Source organism: Sparus aurata, chromosome 17 (genome assembly GCF_900880675.1).
Source record: "Sparus aurata chromosome 17, fSpaAur1.1, whole genome shotgun sequence".
NCBI lineage: Eukaryota > Metazoa > Chordata > Actinopteri > Spariformes > Sparidae > Sparus > Sparus aurata.
This window is the reverse complement of record NC_044203.1, coordinates 2,677,358-2,698,533: the sequence shown is the minus strand read 5'-3', so window position 1 is coordinate 2,698,533 and position 21,176 is coordinate 2,677,358. Positions and strand designations below refer to the sequence as shown.

Below are 21,176 nucleotides of genomic sequence, written 5' to 3'. Positions count from 1 at the left end.
ATTCCCACCTGGTCCCAAATAAACGCCCTGGCTATTATTTGGTATTTTACGGTATGATAACTCTCCCAGCAGGGGAGAGAGACATGCATCACAGTGCTCAGCTGCAGACACATCAGAGAGGTGACGACTTTCGAGTCCCAATTTCTCTGGGACCGACCTGACTGAGGGACGACAGCAGAGCGAGACATCCCCATTGGTTATCGCATGGCTTTTCCCCCTTTTCCACCTAGACACGTCATAACTCATTACATAAATTTGGAGGATTTTAGATTTTTTTTTTTTACTCCCGCCACCGCCTTTTCCACCTTTCCCTCCTTGTCCACCTGGCTCCCATCCATTGCATTAATATGGGTAAGTCTTTGTCGGTATTGATATTATTGCTACAAATATAGGCCTACTGGGAATACTCACACATCCTCCTCCCATCTCTCTCTCTCTCTCTCTCTCCCTCTCTTGCTGCAGGCTGAGCGACTTTTGCGCCGCGCTTGAAAAGTTCCAGATGGATCCTCTTTTATCCTCTTTTAATTTAGGCCTATCTTATGATTCTGAGCCCATCCTCTTTGTTACTTATTTTGTGGATCGTGTGTAATTTTATCGCACTTGTAAAGTTTCAGATTGATTATTTATACCTGTTTCTGAGCCCATGCTCTTTAATGTTGTGGATCGTTTGTAACTTCATTGCAATTTAATTCAGTGTTCTGTCGTTCTAAGTTCCATAACCGTTGTGTTATGATGATGTTGATGTTAGCTCCACGGTTATTTAATATTGCTGCAATTTTTCTTTTACGCGGCTGAAAATATAACACTTATGTCAAAATCGTGCTTTCTGTTACTGAGCCTGTCTGTCACTCATCCTCTTAAAAGTGGAAGCTTGTGCATAACTTTGTTGTATGATATTGAAACTCTGTTGATGTTGTTATCGTCATGCGTGTTCTGGTTATTTGCGCATGATTAAACATGAATATTTATATGGCGATAAAACAAAGCTTTGTTGCTTTTTTTTGGTTGCGTTTTTTTTTTTGGGGGGGGGGGGGGGGGGTGTCAGCCCGGTTGGGACATAGAAGGGGGTGCTCCGCAAAAAAAGTTTGGGAACCGCTGATCTATAGCAAAGCACAAGAGATTCTATGGAGTAAACCTGAGGCCTTGGTAGGGAAGGTTACAATGAGAATGGGAGGCATGCACATCACAATGGCCTTTCTGGCAAGTATTGGAAAGTTGTATGCTGATGGGGGTCTCTTTAACATTATAACTGAGTCTGGGGTGTATGCTGAAGCAACAGCTCGACAGATGCTTCAAGGAAAACAACTTGCAAGAGGTGTAAGGTGCATCAAGCTTGTATCTGAGGCTCTGTTCAGGCTCTTCTGGATTGCTATAGTGTCCTGGCTTGACAAACAAGGCTCAAGTCCATCAACTGGTGCACAAAAGCACCTGCTGCAAGATGTACAGCAGTTTTCAGAGAGAGAAACTTTAACTGCGTAGCCACAGATCAAGCTCTTGAACAAACCATAAACAGGGAAGGAAAAAGTCAAGGGGGCATTGTTGGCTTCACTCTATGAAAGGGAGCTTTGAAAAGGTGGCTCATGACAAGGCATGTCACCAGCGAGTACTGTGATACTATGACAGAGCTCTGTGATGGAGCAGCACATGCACCAAAATCCAACAAAGAGCACAGAGCAGCCCGAATGGACAGGGATGAAAGGGACATTGTACAGATAATGGAGTTTATGCAAGACAGACAGAACTCCTTCGATTTGGAGAAAGTTCCTGCTGAGCTAATCAACATTGCAAGTGGACAAGTGGCATCACAACAGGTGACAAAGTATCTCTCAAGCTTTCTGGAAGATGGGAAAAAGAGAAGTGCAGCTTTCATTGATGAACGCCTAAAGAGTGAAACACCAAAAAGTTTCTGGGACCCCGAGAAAAGACCAAAAATGGCAACCTTTTCAGATATGAAAGCAAGCATTGCAAGCAGTAAATCTAAACAGCTTCACATGGATTCAGATGTACTCTTCAGGAGGCTCCTGGCTGTTTCAAAACAAAGAGATGTGTCATTGGAAAGTGATGTCTCATGAATTGGCTGCTGTCCCACCATCTCTCTTCTATGATGATGGGGCGATGAGAAAATCCACAAAAGCAGACCTTGCAAAGAAGCTGGAGTCCGTTGTAGAATTGATGCAGGAGCTGCCTGAAATCACAGAGAAATCTGCTTACATCATTGATGGCATGGCTATGCTACAAAGTCTCCACGATTCAGCCTTTGAGACTTTCAGTGACCTAGCAGAATGCATTCTGAAGAAGATATTGTCACTTCTAAATAGGAAACAAGAAATAAAATGTGTGGTCATGGTATTTGACAGGTATGACAACCCACAGTCAATCAAAGACATGGAGGTGCAACGGAGAGGTGCAAGTGATGGCAGACTTACACATGTTATAACTGGGAATACTAAGGTTCCAAACTACAGGAATTACTTGAGAAGTAGTGGAAACAAGACTGCGCTGTGCATATTTGTGAGCAACTACATCATCACTGCAGCCTCACAGAGAATGCACTCTGATGACTCCATCATCTTGGCAGGTGGATTTGAGAAAGGTGAGGAGGTGAAGAGTGTTTCCAAAGCAGGTGTCAGCGTTTTGACATCACTGTACAGTGATCAGGAGGAGGCTGACACAAGAATGGTGTTGCATGCCATACATCTTTCAGATTCATATTCTCGTATCATTGTTAGGTGTGATGACACGGATGTGGAAGTACTGCTGATTTACTATGCAATCAAAGGAATGTTTGGCTCGTCCATAGTGTACATGCATGCAGGCCGTGGAATGAGAGAGAGATATGTCCCCATCAACACCATATCTCAAAAACTTTGGAAAGACATGTCAAGCTGTCTTCCAGCATGTCACGCACTCACTGGCTGCGACACAACAAGCAGTTTATACAGGATAGGAAAGAATACAGTGTTTACCAAGCTCAAGACACATCTCAGTGAGCTCAAAGATCTGGCCCATTTTGGACTCTCTCCATGCTTGGAAGCCTCTTTGCCAGTAGCAAGAGAATATGCACTCCTGCTTTATGGAAAAAATAAAAAAGAAAATGGACGGATGTGCACTACCTTGGATGAACTGAGGTTCATACTTGCATCAACTACAGATGCATCCTCTGCAAATCTGCCACCAACAGAGGATGCATTTGAACAACATGTTCAAAGAGCAATGTACCAGACAGCAATATGGTGCCACAGTCACATCCCTAAACCGCTGTTATGGAGTCCTATTGGCAAGGGATGGATCGTCAGCAATGGAGCCATAAAACCAGTCCTGTTCACAAAACCCCCAGCACCTACAGAGGTGAGAGACATTACCCATTTGTACTGCAAAGATCCCAACTGTGGAGAGATTGGAAAGTGCCAGTGCCTCTCAGTTGGTCTTCCCTGTACAGAGTTCTGCACCTGCTGTACAGAATGTCAAAATGTGTCACCAAAAGTGTCTGATGAACCTGACATTACTACCTGACAGTAATACCAGTATTACTTCATCCATTCAGCACCAACCCTAACCCTAACCCAGCACACAAGCTGTATATGTCCACACACACACATACACACACTTCTCTCAACTGTTTGACTGTTCACCTGTTCTTTGTTGTGCCTATGAAATTAAGTAAAAGCATTTTGAGTGGCACTATAAATTTCAAATGAATTATATTTACCGTTATTACACATTTAGACTTTTTCATTATACTTTTCCAGTCTTAAGCTTTGATTTACATTGAAGATACTGATTTAAATGAGTTATTGTTTCAATAAAATTGTCTATTTAAAGCTTGTGTCTCTATTGTGTTAGCAGCTTGTAATTTTAGATTAACTTGACTTTATGTTACACACATTCTGTCTACATGGTCATGTAGTACAATCACCAGTTTTTTTCTTCTCCAAGTATGATGACCATTAGAGTGACCATTCTTAATTTATAGGCTATTATAACACCCATCACTCACTCAGAATGACCTAATTTGGCTGTTTTTAGAGAAGAGGTTTGTCTAAAGATATCTTATTTACAATAAAACTGTACTAGGTATCTCCATACAACCACTGGGTATTGTTCAACAACATCTTAGGGAATGCAGTAATAGTGTATTTAAAAGGAATTTATGATTTTCTGTTAAATGAGAGAAAAGTAAAGGAGTCCCCCTTTCCTATTACCACAAAAATGCAATTTCCGCCTAAATTACAGCTATGTTTTCAGGTTCATTTTTCAGGATTTTTTTAAGTGAATTAATTTCTGACTGACTGGTGATGTAGGACAGACACCTGGTTCATAGCTCAGCAAATATTAATAGGAAATGAGTGAGCATTCTCAAGCGATGGGCTTTTTTGTCATCTTTCTATTATGCGGACTGGCTTGCTGCTAGACTATAAGTTCCGTGTGTTGCACTTTAGACATGTTTATATGTTATACAAATGGCACATTATATAGCCTTAAAACAGACTAACTAGACAGACTACTCAAGTTAATTTGTAGTTAGGATCAGCATTCACGAGAACTGTGTAGATTCAACATTGGACTGTGAAGAACACACAGAGACATGGATGTATGAAGGAAATAAAACCCTAGGGGGTCTGGGGGTCCTTCTCCAGAACATTTTCAATTAAGTAGATGCAATTTCCTGTATTCTAGTGCATTTTAACAACATATTGGCACCAGATAATCCAAACTGGTTTTGTGAGATATAGTTCTGGCTTAATATAGATCAGAAAGGGGCCCAACATTAAGTCATTGCAACAGTAATGTTTCATAGTATTTCTTGGTCTTAATAGTCTTCTGGAGTTTAGTGTGTTTTCTTCACCCAATAGAGCTCTGTGATAAAAACACAGGGAACAATACACATTTAAAATATTTATTTGACACCTCAAAAGAAACAAACTATGATGAAGCATGGACATACAGTGGCTTGCAAAAGTATTCACCCCCTTGAACTTTTACACATTTTGTCATGTTTTAACCACAAATGTAAATGTATTTTAATGGGGTTTTATGTGATAGACCAACACAAAGTGGTGCATATTTGTGAAGTGGAAGGAAAATGATACATGGTTTTTAAACATTTAAAAAAATAAAAAACAGAAAAGTGTGGTGTGCAAAAGTACTCACCCCCCTGAGTCAATACTTTGTAGAACCACCTTTCCCTGCAATGACAGCTGCAAGTCTTTTGGGGTAAGTCTCTACCAGCGATGCACATATAGAGACTGAAATATTTGCCCATTGCTTCTTGCAAATTAGCTCAAGTTTAGTCTGATTGGATGGAGAGTGTCTGTGAACAGCAATTTTCAAGTCTTGCCAAAGATTCTCACTTGGATTTAGGTCTGGACTTTGACTGGGCCATTCTAACACATGAATATTCTTTGATCTAAACCATTCCATTGTAGCTCTGGCTGTATGTTTAGGCTCGTTATCCTGCTGGAAGGTGAACCTCCGCCCCAGTCTCAAGTCTTTTGCAGACTCTAACAGGTTTTCTTCCAATATTGTCCTGTATTTGGCTCCATCCATCTTCCCATCCCATGGATTGAGCAGTGCTCTGTGAGATGTTCAAAGCTTGGGATATTTTTTCATATCCTATCCATGCTTTAAACTTCTCCACAACTTTATCCCTGACCTGTCCGGTGTGTTCCTTGGGCTTCATGATGCTGTTTGTTCAACAATGTTCTCTAGCAAACCTCTGAGGCCTTCACAGATCAGCTGTATTTACACTGAGATTAGATTAGATGGATAGAATTACTTTAATGATCCCAGACTGGGAAATTATTTACTAATTTATTACACACAGGTGGACTCCATTTACTAATTAGGTGACTTCTGAAGGCAATTGGTTGCACTGGATTTTATTTAAGTGTATCAGAGTAAAGGGGGTGAATACTTTTGCACACCACACTTTTCAGTTTTCTATTTTTACAAATGTTTGAAAACCTTGTATCATTTTCCTTCCACTTCACAATTATGCACCACTTTGCGTTGGTCTATCACCTGAAATCCCATTAAAATACATTTACATTTGTGGTTGTAACGTGACAAAATGTGGAAAAGTTCAAGGGGGGTGAATACTTTTGCAAGCCACTGTATATGTTTCCAACTGAGCTGTGCACTTAAAAAGGCATTTTAAAGAAAATAATTTTTAAAAATTCAAATAGAACAAAAAATCCCAAATGCTTAGCCTGGCGGGGGGTCAACCTAAACCTGGCGGAAACCCTGATATGCAATGCTAACCCCACTTTTAATTTTACTGGCTAGCTTAAAAAAGCTATTCCCGCAAGACTTAGCTAGGCTAGCTCCTCAGCCTAGGCTTAAACATGTGATAGGCATCTCTACCTAATAATAGCACTTCCAGGCTACATACACTAGTATTTAGTAATGCAAAATTGGTAACTTAATAGACAGCTTGCTATATTAGCTACCTACCTCACACAGCAGTAGGATGCCGGCTTGCACCTCAGTCAGTATTAAGTCCCCACTGACATGTGACCATTTGACAGAGAGCGGTCTAAAACTGAATACTTAAATGGATGGAATGGACTTTTTTTAACAACGGGAATGTGTTCTTAAAACTTAAGTTACCCTCTATCTAGCTGCTATCAATTTATTCCATCATTTACTAAATAGATGAATCTAACTGACCTAGCCTAAATTGAAAATACAATCTAGAAAGTTTATTAGCCCATCAGCCGTTTGCATAAAATAAATAAATAAATAAATACAAAAAAAAAGAGAAAATATGGGCTAATGGCCATACAAAGTGTATTGAACGTAAACAGGGTTAAACTTGTTGAGACCATAAAATGACTCTGGGAAAGCTTGCATGCCTTAATTTGAATCAATATTATCCATCCAATGGCAGCAGTTTAGTGTGTTTTTCCACCCAAGACTAGAGGGCAGGTTATCATGTTTTACCAACCAGGAGTGCGCTTAAACTTGTTTTAACCACCCAAGAGAGCAATTAAGTGTTTTATTTTCACCTAAGAGGGCCCTTTTGCCACCCAAGTGGACAGTTTATCATGTTTTTGCCAGCCAAGAGGGCAGTTTAGTGTTTGTTCCACCGATGAGGGCAGTTTAGTGTGTTTTGCCAACCAGGAGGGCACTTAAGCACGCATTTTTGCCTCCCAAGAGGGCACTTTAGCACGCGTTGTTGCCTCCCAAAAGGGCACTTTAGCATGCGTTTTTGCCTCCCAAGAGGGCACTTTAGCGCGCGTTTTTGCCCCCCCAAGAAGGCACTTTAGCACACATTTTTGCCCCCCAAGAGGGCACTTTAGCACAAATGTTTGCCTGTATGCGTTTTTGCCACCCAAAGAAGGCAGCTGTATTTTGCCAACCAGGTGGGCACTTTAGCATGCGTTTTTGCCTCCCAAGAGGGCAGTTGTATTTTGCCAACCAAGTGGGCACTTTAGCACGCGTTTTGGCCTCCCAAGAGGGCACTTTAGCGCACATTTTTGCCACCCAAGAGGGCAGTTTATCATGTTTTAACCAGCCAAGGGGGCAGTTTAGTGTGTTTTTTCCACCACAGAGGGCAGTTTAGCACGCGTTTTGGCTCCCAAGAGGGCACTTTAGCGCGCGTTTTTCAACAACTGGGTCACAAGGGGGGGCGATTGCCCCCCAGGCCGGGAGTCGGACCCAGGTCCGCTGCAGAGCCTCAGCACATGGGACGTGCGCTCTACCAACTGAGCTAAACGGCGCCCCACATTTAGTACTTTTAATTCATTAAAAGTACATTTGTCAAGAATGCAGGGAAAAGAAAGGTAGATGGTGACACGACTGGTTTGACTGTAAAAAGGGCATTTCATTGCCCTGTTGTGATTTTAAACAGCCATTTGCTGAGAGAGAAATGTTTATACATCTTCGGGTTATTTAAGGAAAAAAGAAACCGTTCCCTGTCCATTCAGGGCCTGCCCGTGTAAAACAAATGTGTACTCCACGTTCAATGCACATAGATGCAGAGAACATCGAAATACCTGTGACTATGATAATTGCACTGGGCGATATGGAAAAAATCATTGATAAATCATATATCTGATGTCTTAGATATTTCTGTCTTAAACGTAAAAGTTTTATACAACAATACCTGACCCAGTTTACAGTTGTGATTATTATCAAATCAAGGTAATTTTGGTTGTTGGTGTGTTTGTTTCTCTGTGCAGCTACCACGAATTCCATAGGATCACCAATGAAAACCTACCATCTTCCTTTTTTTCTGTGTTGGATAAATACACATCATAGCTTCTGAAATTGTCCAAAAAAAGACGACTGGAAGGTTTGGAGAGAAGCTGCAGCATGTTGTGACAGCATACGAAGAACAGGTAAACACATTTTTATTACATTACATTGACAATTTATGTGAACAGCTGACTTGAGCATCAGCTAATGTATCTATGTCTTTGTTCAAAAGGACAAGAACAACATCACTGCAGCCAGGACAGCAGCCCTTGCCGGCCTACCACTGTACCTGAAAGAGGATTCGTCAGACATATTCAAGACTTGCACGGTAATTCTCTATTCTCCTGCATCAAAACTTGAGACTGAAACATCACTGAACAGAGTTAATTGAAACAGCCTTATACGGTGTGCCCAATTGGCTTCCTTTTGAGCAGTTCCCTTGTTTAGATTATTTTTTATTGTAAAGAGCTGCAGAAATTTTAAATAATGAGTCATTGTAATTTATACTTGTGAAGTAACACCACGTTGAGGCTAAAATTAGACAGTACATTATTTATCTCTGATATCTGGGAGTGTGGTTAAATTGTGCTGTACTGTATATCTTTGTAGCGATTATCGGCGTGGATATTAAATTATCTACACCAGAAAGAATGTTAATTTCTAGTTAGTGGACAACATCTCTCTATAAAAGCAAGGAATCTCTCTGTCTGTCTGTCTGTCTGTGTGTGTGTGTGTGTGTATGTGTGTGTTCCTCAAATATCTCTGCGGATCAGGATCAGACTGACCTGAGACTTTCAACATGGCTGCTGCGTGTTTCAAGGGTGTGCGACTTCGCATTTGTTTGGACTGCAATGATACTGTTAATAAATTATTTCATAAATGCTTTACAAATTTGCGAGCATTGTCCACCGGAGCCACCACAGTCACATGCGCACCAGAGCCAACCACTGCAGAGCCCACCGCGACCCCCCACCTTAAGAAACAAGCAGATTTATACCTGCAGCGGCGCGAGCTGGACCGGGATTTTGCCGGCGGTTCGGTCCCGTTCTGTTCTGTTCTGTGCATCTAAACTGACTGTTGTGGATTAATGAGACTAAAAGAGTCTGGACCGAGTCTGTTCGGGTCTGAGGAGATCCAGAGACACGCGGACAACAAAGTGGAATCGGAATCTGTGGATATTCGTGTGTAGCTAGCTGCTATCCGCTAGCCCACACACGCACCGGCACGTCCAAAACCAGACTTAGGGTAAATAATGTCCGCCACGCTTTTTCGCGCACATTGCCGTCACGTTTGCTTTGTGTCTGGTGCAGGAAGAAACGGTAAAAACGGGTTTTTGTCACAAAAGTGTCCAAGCAGCAAGTTTAGTTGTTGAGGAACAGGAAGTTGTGGGAGGGACGTAAGCAGATGAATGACAGGCAAAGACGGTCAGTGTATGGACAGCGATATTGAGATTTGAGAGATTTGTGACATTTAGCGTGTTTGGAGTGTATAGTTAGTGTGTTATGTAGTGTTTGGTGTAGTGTATTTAGTGTGTAGTGGAGTCGTTTTTTTGTTTAATGAGTCAAAGCAATGAGGAGACGGCTGAATGAGCATTGCCTGCATTTAAATGTAAATAGTTACATATAATTTTGTAAATTTTTTAAATATATGCACATATTTAGCAAACAACAATTTATATTTGCATTATAAGTAATAAAAAATGGTTTGTTGAACATATTTGTGGTTCAAAGTAAAAAAAATCTAACTTTTTCTACTCGGATTTTATGGGTTTTTTGTGTGATTTTAGGTCCATTGTGTTAATACAGTATGTCAAAATAAAAAAATAACTGTACAGTCACACATGTGAGGTTGTGCTGAAAATAATGACACCAAGTAAATAGTTTTTAAGGTGAAATATATTGGCAAAATTAAAAAATAGTCAAAAACGGCCAATTATATCCTGGAATATCGGATTTCACAACAAACCTAAATATCCCTGACGCCCCACCTTCAAACACATTTGGCCATCCATGAAATAGCTACTTAACCTCCCACTTTTCTATAGGAATGCATTTTTCATACGGGCACTGCACTAGTTAAAGGAAAACCACATCAGTTCCCGAAGTGCACCCTAGACACAAAATCAGCAGAGAATAGTTATCACTATTTATGTCCTTTCACTCTTTAGGTCCGTGTTTTCATCAACCCTATATGTTTCAGCTTTTGTTGGACTAGGAAAAAAGTGTTTACAGTTGCACCATATTATTGTTGTTAGCAATCATCTTACCAGAAAAAGGCAGCTGCATTTATGGTTGCAAAAATGAGTTCCATTGTGCATGTGTGTGATTCAGACTTGTGTGTGAGAAGCATGTCCCTCAACACTGTAAACCAGAATTTCCCTCAGAAATAAATAATATAAATAAAAGTATATAACATTAAAAAAAATCTAATTTTATTTTTCATAAGTTTGCATGTTTACTGTCGATTCTTTTATAATGTCTAAATTTAAAGACTGGAAGTTGTCTGGATCATTCCTATTGTCCATTCCTCCTCAAAATAATACTTTTCTTCACTTGCTTACCAATGAGGAATATTTATCCTCTTATTTATTCTGTCTTCAGTGTTACGTTCCAATGATCGGATTCAGAGAGGACTTGAAGGACAAATCAGTTAACCCTTGTGCCCTCCTCGGGCATTTTTGTACATTTTTCTCAACTTTTTTTTTTTGTGTTACCGCTTGTGGCATGGATTTTTGCAGGAACTCTTCTTTTTAGTCAATTTTTTGAAATCCAGTGTCTTTTACTCTTACATGTCTTTTATTTTCCTGTAATGCATTTTGCACCCTCTAACCACCTTCGTGGCAAAAATGTACACGCACAAAATCTGCCATAAAATCCTCATACATCAATATTTTTTCTGCTTTTTTTTTTGCTTGAATCCCTTAATCAACTTGTTCCTTGATCAAAATGATCAAATATTAAATAATTTTCAGGATGTTAACCCTTTAAATGCCAGTTTTATTATTTGAATTACTAATTATTTATTTAAAGAAAACCACAAAAAATGTATTATTTTCCATATAATAAGTAGTAGGCTGATGGGGCTTTAGTGGTGATTAGAGACTTTGATATATCAAAGATTACCAACAAAATTGATTTGATTGCATTTGTATATTTTATGTAGTAACAGATACTCCCTCTACCCACCTTCGTGGCCAAAAATGCCCCATTGACTTCCATTAAAACCACATTTTTTAATCTCACTACCATTACAGTATAAAATCATGCATTCTGTAATGTCAGCATGCCATTTTGAAGAAAAGTAGTGATATTTAACATTTTTGCTGTATTTCACCAGATTCAACCATTTTCCCATTGTAGGCCGATGCATGAAATTCTTGTATTCTTGCCAGTTATATTATGGAGCCGGGTGACTACCAGGGCCCTGTGTGTGTGTGTGTGTGTGTGTGTGTGTCTGCGAGTGGTGTGTGTGTGTGTTTCATGCTCTCATTCATTCTCATTTCAGTCTCATGCTGAGACTCTGTGCTACATGCAGGAACCCACCGGCATGGTGCCAGGGCCCACGAGATATGCAATATCAAGAATCCATAATGTAGCATCATCTTTTGACCTTTTCTTCACTCCTGACCTGATCCAGCTCATTTTGCAAATGACAAACCTATATGGGAGGCGTTCAGTGTCAGGATGGAGTGATGTGGATGCCCAAGAGATTCGGGCATACATGAGACTTCTTATCCTGACTGCGCCATTGACCAGCTCCACTAGAAGGAGAGGTGTGTGCTGGTTGTGCAGAGGCCTGAAAAAGAGGTCTTCCACCACCAAGTGCACATTTGTAGGGAACACTAGGTCACAGGCTGCAGGACCACACACACATGCACACACACACACACACACACACACACACATTGTATATTCAATGCCTGGATATTTCTGTTTATATTTCATATTTTGTTCATATTTCATATGCTCTATTTTGTTTTTTGTTGTCTAAATTTCCAAAGTTGTTGTAGTTTGCACAATAAGAGTTCACAGTGATGAATCAGATGTTGATTTAAAAACATTTCACACACACACACATACACACACACTGGGCCCTGGTAGTCACCCAGCTCCATAATATAACTGGCAAAAATACAAGAATTTCATGCATCGGCCTACAATGGGAAAATGGTTGAATCTGGTGAAATACAGCAAAAATGTCAAATATAACTACATTTCTTCAAAATGGCATGCTGACATTACAGAATGCATGGTTTTATACTGTAATGGTAGTGAGATTTAAAAATGTGGTTTTAATGGAAGTCAATGGGGCATTTTTGGCCACAAAGGTGGGTAGAGGGAGTATCTGTTACTACATAAAATATACAAATGCAATCAAATCAATTTTGTTGGTAATCTTTGATATATCAAAGTCTCTAATCACCACCAAAGCCCCATCAGCCTACTACTTATTATATGGAAAATAATAAATCTTTTGTGGGTTTTTTTTTTTTTATAGATAATTATAATATAATTGGCATTTAAAGGGTTAAAATCCTGAAAATTAATGAACATTTGATTATTTTGATCAGGGAACAAGTTGATTACGGGATTCAAGCAAAAAAGCAGAAAAAAATATTAATGTATGAGGATTTTATGGCAGATTTTGTGCATGTACATTTTTGCCACGAAGGTGGTTAGAGGGAGTATTTGTTACTACATAAAAAATACTAATGCAATCAAAACAATTTTGTTGGTAATCTTTGACATATCCAAGACTCTAATCACCACCAAAGCTCCATAAGCCTACTACTTATTATATAGAAAATAATAAAATTTTTGTTTTTTAAAAAAAAGATAATTGATAATTCAAATAATCAAACTGGCATTTAAAGGGTTAACATCCTGAAAATGATTAAATGTGTGATCATTTTGATCAGGAAACAAGTTGATTAAGGGATTCAAGCAAAAAAAAAAGTAGAAAAAAATATTAATGTATGAGGATTTTATGGCAGATTTTGTGCGTGTACATTTTTGCCACGAAGGTGGTTAGAGGAAGTTTTTTTAAGGAGGGCACAAGGGTTAAAATGTTCAGAAAAATCAAATTCTTTAATTTAGAGTCATAACAGAAAAAACTGCCTTCCCTGATGCTCTTCCTTTTCACGCTGGCTCTTGCAGCATGCTTTAGTGTTGTTGGCATCTTCAGGTTTGTGCTTATTTGCCATGAAAAAATGTACTCAAAAAGCATTAAAAAAATAATTCATTTTCTGAGTTAATCAATTTTCAGTGCATGAGCAAACAGCCCAAGGAAAAATCTAACTATTCATATCATACTTCTTCCCCAGGACGAGTTTGAGGTGTCCCAGGAGGAAGCTGTCGCTTTGATGGCAGTGGTCGCTGAAGATGAGGTGCTGACAGGAGTTCCTTTTGACCCGCAGCATGTGTCCATCATCCTGGAAGGCCAGGTTGTGATGTCTACAAGATCATGGACTGACTCACTTGTTATTTTGTTTGGTTTGATTTATGCTCTACATTTGAGCTATCCTGAAAAGCTAAGTGGCTTCTTTGAGTTCATCCAGGTTGTCCTCCTAAATCTTGATGGAGGGAGAAAGCAGCTCAAACCAAAGTTGCAGGCATAGAGAAATGAGCTGGAGTAAATGATCAAGATCTTGGTAGTTTTTTATTGTTCCTGATAATTAGTTCCTTGAAAAGAAAAGAATCCCACACACTAATCTTGCTAAGTATCACCAATTTCCATCCATCCATCTATTATCGTCCGCTTATCCGGGGCCGGGTCACGGGGGCAGCTGCCTGAGCAGGGACACCCAGACTTCCCTCTCCCCGGATACTGCCTCCAGCTCTTCCAGGAGGATCCCAAGGCGTTCCCAGGCCAGCTGAGTGACATAGTCACACCAGCGTGTCCTGGGTCTTCCCCGGGGTCTCCTCCCGGCGGGACATGCCAGGAACACGTCCCAAGGGAGGCGTCCCGGGGGCATCCGAAACAGATGCCCGAGCCACCTCAGCTGGCTCCTCTCGATGTGGAGGAACAGCGGTGCAGAGTACCCGGCCTTCTTGGAGTCCCTGGGAGGGGTACTGGAGAGTGCTCCAACCGGGGACTCCGTCGTTCTCCTGGGGGACTTCAACGCCCACGTGGGCAGCGACAGTGTTACCTGGAGGGGTGTGATTGGGAGGAACGGCCTCCCCGATCTGAACCCGAGTGGTGTTTTGTTACTGGACTTCTGTGCTAGTCACAGTTTGTCCATAACGAACACCATGTTCAAGCATAAGGGTGTCCATATGTGCACGTGGCACCAGGACACCCTAGGCCGGAGATCAATGATTCGACTTTGTGGTCGTGTCATCTGACCTCCGGCCGTATGTCTTGGACACTCGGGTGAAGAGAGGGGCTGAACTGTCAACTGATCACCACCTGGTGGTGAGTTGGATCCGCTGGCGGGGGAGGAAGCCGGACAGACCTGGCAGACCCAAACGTATCGTGGGGGTCTGCTGGGAACGTCTGGCAGAACCCTCTGCCAGGGAGATCTTTAACTCCCACCTCCGGGAGAGCTTTGACCAGATCCCGAGGGAGGCTGGGGACATTGAGTCCGAAAGGACCATGTTCTCCACTTCCATTGTTGATGCGGCTGTCCGGAGCTGTGGCCGTAAGGTCTCCGGTGCCTGTCGCGGCGGCAATCCCCAAACCCGGTGGTGGACCCCGGAAGTAAGGGTTGCTGTCAAGCTGAAGAAGGAGTCCTACCGAGCCTGGCTGGCCCGGGGGACTCCTGAGGCAGCTGACGGGTACCGGCAGGCCAAGCGTGCGGCAGCACGGGCAGTCTCGGAAGCAAAAACTCGGGTCTAGGAAGAGTTCGGGGAGGCCATGGAGGAGGACTACCGGTCGGCCTTGAAGAAATTCTGGCAAACCATCCGGCGCCTCAGGAGGGGGAAGCAGTCCTCCACTAACACTGTTTACAGTGGAGGTGGGGAGCTGTTGACCTCGACTGGGGACATCGTCGGGCGGTGGAAGGAATACTTCGAGGATCTCCTCAATCCCACTGACACGCCTTCCATAGAGGAAGCAGAGGCTGGGGACTCAGAGGTTGACCCATCCATCACCCAAGCCGAAGTCACTGAGGTAGTCCGTAAGCTCCTCAGTGGCAAAGCACCGGGGGTGGATGAGATCCGCCCTGAGTACCTCAAGTCTCTGGATGTTGTGGGGCTGTCTTGGCTGACACGTCTCTGCAGCATCGCGTGGCAGTCGGGGACAGTGCCTCTGGACTGGCAGACCGGGGTGGTGGTCCCCCTATTTAAAAAGGGGGACCGGAGGGTGTGTTCCAACTATCGGGGGATCACACTCCTCAGCCGGGAAAGTCTATTCCAGGGTACTGGAGAGGAGAATTCGGCCGATAGTCGAACCTCGGATCCAGGAGGAACAATACGGTTTTCGTCCTGGCTGTGGAACACTGGACCAGCTCTATACCCTCCGCAGGGTGCTCGAGGGTTCATGGGAGTTTGCCCAACCAGTCCACATGTGTTTTGTGGACTTGGAGAAGGCATTCGACCGTGTCCCTCGTGGCATACTGTGGGGGGTGCTCCGGGAGTACGGGGTCGGGGGCCTGCCGGAGCAGGAGCTTGGTTCGCATTGCCGGCAGTAAGTCAGACCTGTTCCCAGTACATGTTGGACTCCGGCAGGGCTGCCCTTTGTCACCGGTTCTGTTCATTGCTTTTATGGACAGAATTTCTAGGCGCAGCCACGGGCCGGAGGGGATCTGGTTCGGGAGCCAATGGATCTCATCTCTGCTTTTCGCGGATGATGTTGTCTTGTTGGCTCCTTCGAGCCGGGACCTCCAGCATGTCCTGGGGCGGTTTGCAGCCGAGTGCGAAGCGGCTGGGATGAGAATCAGCACCTCCAAATCCGAGGCCATGGTTCTCGACCGGAAAAAGGTGGCCTGCTCCCTCCAGGTGGGAGGAGAGTTCCTGCCTCAAGTGGAGGAGTTTAAGTATCTTGGGGTCTTGTTCACGAGTGAGGGAAGGATGGAGCGTGAGATTGACAGACGGATCGGTGCAGCGGCCGCAGTAATGCGGTCTTTGTATCGGTCCGTCGTGGTGAAGAGAGAGCTGAGCCGAAAGGCGAAGCTCTCGATTTACCAGTCAATCTACGTTCCGACCCTCACCTATGGCCATGAACTTTGGGTCATGACCGAAAGAATAAGATCCCGGATACAAGCGGCCGAAATGAGTTTCCTCCGCAGGGTGGCAGGGCGCTCCCTTAGAGATAGGGTGAACCGCTGCTCCTCCACATCGAGAGGAGCCAGCTGAGGTGGCTCGGGCATCTGTTTCGGATGCCCCCGGGACGCCTCCCTCGGGAGGTGTTCCTGGCATGTCCCTCCGGGAGGAGACCCCGAGGAAGACCCAGGACACGCTGGTGTGACTATGTCGCCCAGCTGGCCTGGGAACGCCTTGGGGTCCTCCCGGAAGAGCTGGAGGCAGTGTCCGGGGAGAGGGAAGTCTGGGTGTCCCTGCTCAGGCAGCTGCCCCCGCGACCCGGCCCCGGTTAAGCGGATGAAAATGGATGGATGGATGGATGGTTGAGGTGCATTTCAGTCCAGCAAACTGTAAATAAATCTGGATTGATAGTAAACTGCTATCAGGACTCTGACTGCATTCTGCTTATTGGTTACACAACAAGTGTTTCAGATTCTTCAGAGCAGGTCGCAAAAACTAAGCAAGGCACGGAGTCAAATGTTGAAAAATAAAAGAGTTACGTGGCGTAGCAAAAAGTATAGAAGTAAGAAAAACAAGGGCAAAAACACGATCGTAAAAACGAGAAAGCAGGAGAAACAAGAGTGCAAGAAAAAATTGTAAGAGCAAAAAAACAAGAGTGAACAAGAGAGCGAGGGACACGATGTGTCCGTCTTTTAGGCGGGTCCGAGGAGCGGCTTGGCCAGTCGCTTCCTCCGGTGATGTCACAGATCTAATCGTGGACTTATCAATTATTGCTGAATTAAACTATCCTTCTGAAAGTTTTAAGATCGCGGTTGACTGTTCACCTAAATCCACCATGGTTTTTACATAAACCTTTCGGTTACATGTATAAAAGCAAATAAACGAAATTGCTTAATAGGAAAAAGGAATAATCAGTTATAATACATGAAACTCACACGGATACATAACCTCCGCCAGCATTGATGGCTCAAACCATTCATACGGTGCTGACTTATACATTCAAAACATATATCGGAGGAAAGAGAAAAGTATAGATCAACAAGATTATGGATTACATTACTATAGAAAGTCCTCTGGGAACTATACCGAAGCTTACCACAAGGTGGCACTGTGGCTACATCACTTATTCAGGTATTAATTCAGAAATGTATAACTTGGGTTAGGATTACATCAGGAAGATTACGAACATATCAAAACGTAGGTCTGGTCCAGCTGTTGAAAAATATATCATAAAGGCAAAGGTTAGACTATGGCTTGGTATCTTTCTTGGATTAGGAAAGAGATCAGGACTCTTTTCACTTCTGCTGGTATGGAAATGTTTATGGCTTTCTTTTACGATCCTTGATTTCACGGTGACATGGGACAGTCAGATGTTGGTGGTTATCTTTGACGTATGGCTCTTGTCCTTCTAACCGGAAATTGGGTGAAGGGATAGTTAGTCCACAGATAGGCTTTTGTTGGGAAGTCACAGTTTATAATATAAGAGACGATTTTGTCATGAGGTTGAGAGGGGAGAGAATTAGAAAAGGGGAAGCAGACCCTTGTGATAAAGGACACCAAAGGTTCACGAGGAGGGGGGAGGTCACGCAGACCCACAGCCGGGCCTCCTGAGAGAAGAACAGCATGGGCCGGGTTCCTACACATGGATGCCGAGTATGCTAAAATGAATGCCGAGCTCAAAAGGGGGAATAATTAGAAGTAACGAAATAGTTCCTTTTCCTGGTAACTAGTTACTTTTATAGTGGAGTAATTCCATTACTATTTCAGTTACTGTTTGGAAGAATTAACTAGTAACTATAACTAATTACTTTTTTAAAGTAACGTGCCAACACTGGTCACAGATTTGTCCGTTTTCAGCACGGATGACTAACGAGTGGCGGAACTACCGCGTGACATACAACGGTAAGGGCAAACGCGCCATGTTGATGTCCCTTCGAACACAAAGAGTCCACTGGCCACAAAACTGCTCAACGGATTCAAGAGACGTCAAAAAAACGAAACACTTGAAAAAGTGTGTGACAGCATGAATGCTTCATACCTGAGAGCTACATCTGCGGTATTCCGTTCTGCTTACTACTTGGCCCAGAACGACAGTCCATTTTTAAAAAAACTACAGGTTGCTAGAGCTGCAGAAAGAGAATGGAGTGGACATTGGCACCGGCTTGCGCTCACGGTACAGTGCGACACAAATTACTGACCACATAGGCTCTGAGATGCGAATTTTTTTTTTGCCAACAAATCAAGGATATAGAAGGTAAACTTTCTATTCTTATAGATGAGTCAACGAGCCTAGGGTGCAAAACAGAGGGTGAGCTCCCAGACCAGAAAGCAGAAACAATTACCCAACACCTACTAAAATGCCTTGGAGCACATGGCTTCCACAACGCTTATTTGAAAAAACATTTTGTTGCTTTTGCAAGCGATGGGGCTTGTCTCATGTTGGGACGCAAATCAGGTGTGGCCAAGCAGCTTTGTGACCTGTATCCCAACATCATCACCTGGCATTGCCTAAACCATCGCTTGGAGCTGGCTGTGGGGGACACAATGTCTGACGTGAGCGGTGTGAATCATTTTCAGGCATTTATGGACAAGTTGTACACTGTGTATAGCCAATCACCCCTAAACCAACAAGAACTAGCCGAGTGCGCTGCTGAGTTGCACCAACAAGTAGGAAAGATGCCGTATGTTGAGCACCAGATGGGTTGCCAGTTCGTATTGCACAGTATCTGCTGTTTGGAACAACTTGGAGTCTCTCTGTGCTCACTTTCACTATGCAACAACGGATGAGAAGCGATCAGCAAATGACAAAAAACTGTATGGGGGTCTGTTAAAGCGACTGACTTCAAAGCAGTTCCTTTTGGATTTGCGCTTATGTACGATGCGCTGAGCAAGTTGGCTCTGTTATCTGAATGTTTGCAGAAGCGCACAACGTCAGTTGCCTACACCAACAAGCTGATCCTCCGCAGCATTTGTTTCATCAATGGACTAGGGGAGCGACCTGGGACCAAGGTCCTTGCAGCCGAAGAGGCAATATCACAAGGCAGACTGGGCACAGTTGTGCTCACAGACAACTCCAAGATTGTCACCATCAATTGTCAACAATTTCTCCGGAGTCTAAGCAACAACCTGAGCAATAGGATGTTCGCTCCTGCATCACTCCGTGGAGCAACCTCACAGGCCCCATCACAGTCGAACTCTGACTATGTTCAGTTGCTCTCGCAACTGAAAGTTCTGGAATGTGAGAACTGGCCACCAGCTCAGTACATGCCATTTGGATTTGGAGAGGTGCAAGTGAGTGAACTGTGCCAACGTTTCAGGCTGCCGAGTGTTATAAATGCATTCCATGACTTTTTTGAGACAACTGCTGGAGATGTTCCACCTGCCTGAGCTGAGGCCTCTGCTGAACTGTACCAGACTGATACCATGCAGCACAGCAGAATGCGAAAGGGGATTCAGCCAGATGAATCTGACAATCACCCCAATGAGAAGCAAATTGTTAATCGAACAGGTGTCTGCCTTGATGTTCATCATGCTACATGGCCCACCTCTAACCCAGTGGAACCTAACTCCATATGTGACCACTTGGCTGAGACGCCATCACTCAGCTGAAGACAACAGAACACGCCAGGCTGGAGATGAACATTGCAAGGATCCAGACCCACTGTGGCGTTTTCTATGACAGCGATAGGACAACAATGGTGAGTAACAGTTTTTTTTTTTATATTTCAGGATTTGAAGCCTGTGTGAGGGGCAGTGCCTAGAGGAGAGAGGAGAAGCAGCACCGTCTACTAATTGTGTGAGTGTGTGTGTGTGTGTGTGTGTGTGTGTGAGGGAAGCAGCGCTATCTGCTAATTGTGTGTGTGTGAGGCAAGCAGTGCCGTCTGCTATTTGCAATGCCATACATCTATACTTCAAGCATTAGGACTACAATTTGTCACTTTTTGCTGTGGGGCCAAAATGTGCATCATTTTGAATCGAGAAGCGCTGTGTGTGTGTCTGTGTGTGTGTGTGTGTGAGAGAGAGAGAGAGAGAGAGAGAGAGAGAGAGAAGGAGAGCCGTCTAATTGCAACGATATATGGCTCAAGCATTGGCAACTTGAGGTCTATTGCCTACCTAATTAAAATAACATGTTTTTTTTAATAATTAAAAAAAAATGTTTTTGGAGTGTTCCCCCAGTGATAAAATCCCCACCACACCACTGGGTACATCCTCCAAAAACCGGTAAAAGCAGGGCGCATTTGTGGGGTGCATTTAGAGAACACTTTGAATTGGGACACCCTTCGCGCAGCATTGTGACGTAATTGCACTTCAAATGCGCACTCTAAGTGTGCAGACCCTAAATTGGGACACAGCACAAGACTTGGGGAAGAAGATGGCGGTTCACTCTTTCATTCACTGATTCCGTCATAGGCGGAAATCCCGGGGGGGACAGGGGGGACATGTCCCCCCCTCCAGTAAAGCTGTCCCCCCCCTTGAATAGTTTGAGACACAATTAATACTTTTTGAACAATGCAATAGCATTTATTGAAAGCACAATGTAAGCGGTGCTCATTATAATCGCGCAATAATGTGCTATTTACATCTTTAAAGATTTAGTTCCCCCCCCCCTCCCATTCCCAAATGGTTGAGTCCACCCCACACTCTTTCCAACGGGCGGAGCTAGCAGCTGCAGCAGCGTGTGGACGGCGCCTGCTACTCACACCGTGCTTCGCGGGGTAAGAGGTTTATACCACACAGACATAGTTACATAAGTTACAACAACACACATCACATTTA

The 21,176-nt window shown here is 43.4% G+C and overlaps 1 long non-coding RNA gene across 1 annotated transcript; it reads left to right on the top strand.

Annotated features, from left to right (window-relative positions):
• Window positions 1–8,163: 8,163 nt before the first annotated feature.
• Window positions 8,164–13,956, top strand: LOC115567886 (uncharacterized). The gene is made up of 3 exons (XR_003981290.1): window positions 8,164–8,342; window positions 8,432–8,527; window positions 13,523–13,956. It is a non-coding gene; the product is annotated as an uncharacterized LOC115567886 (long non-coding RNA).
• Window positions 13,957–21,176: the final 7,220 nt, after the last annotated feature.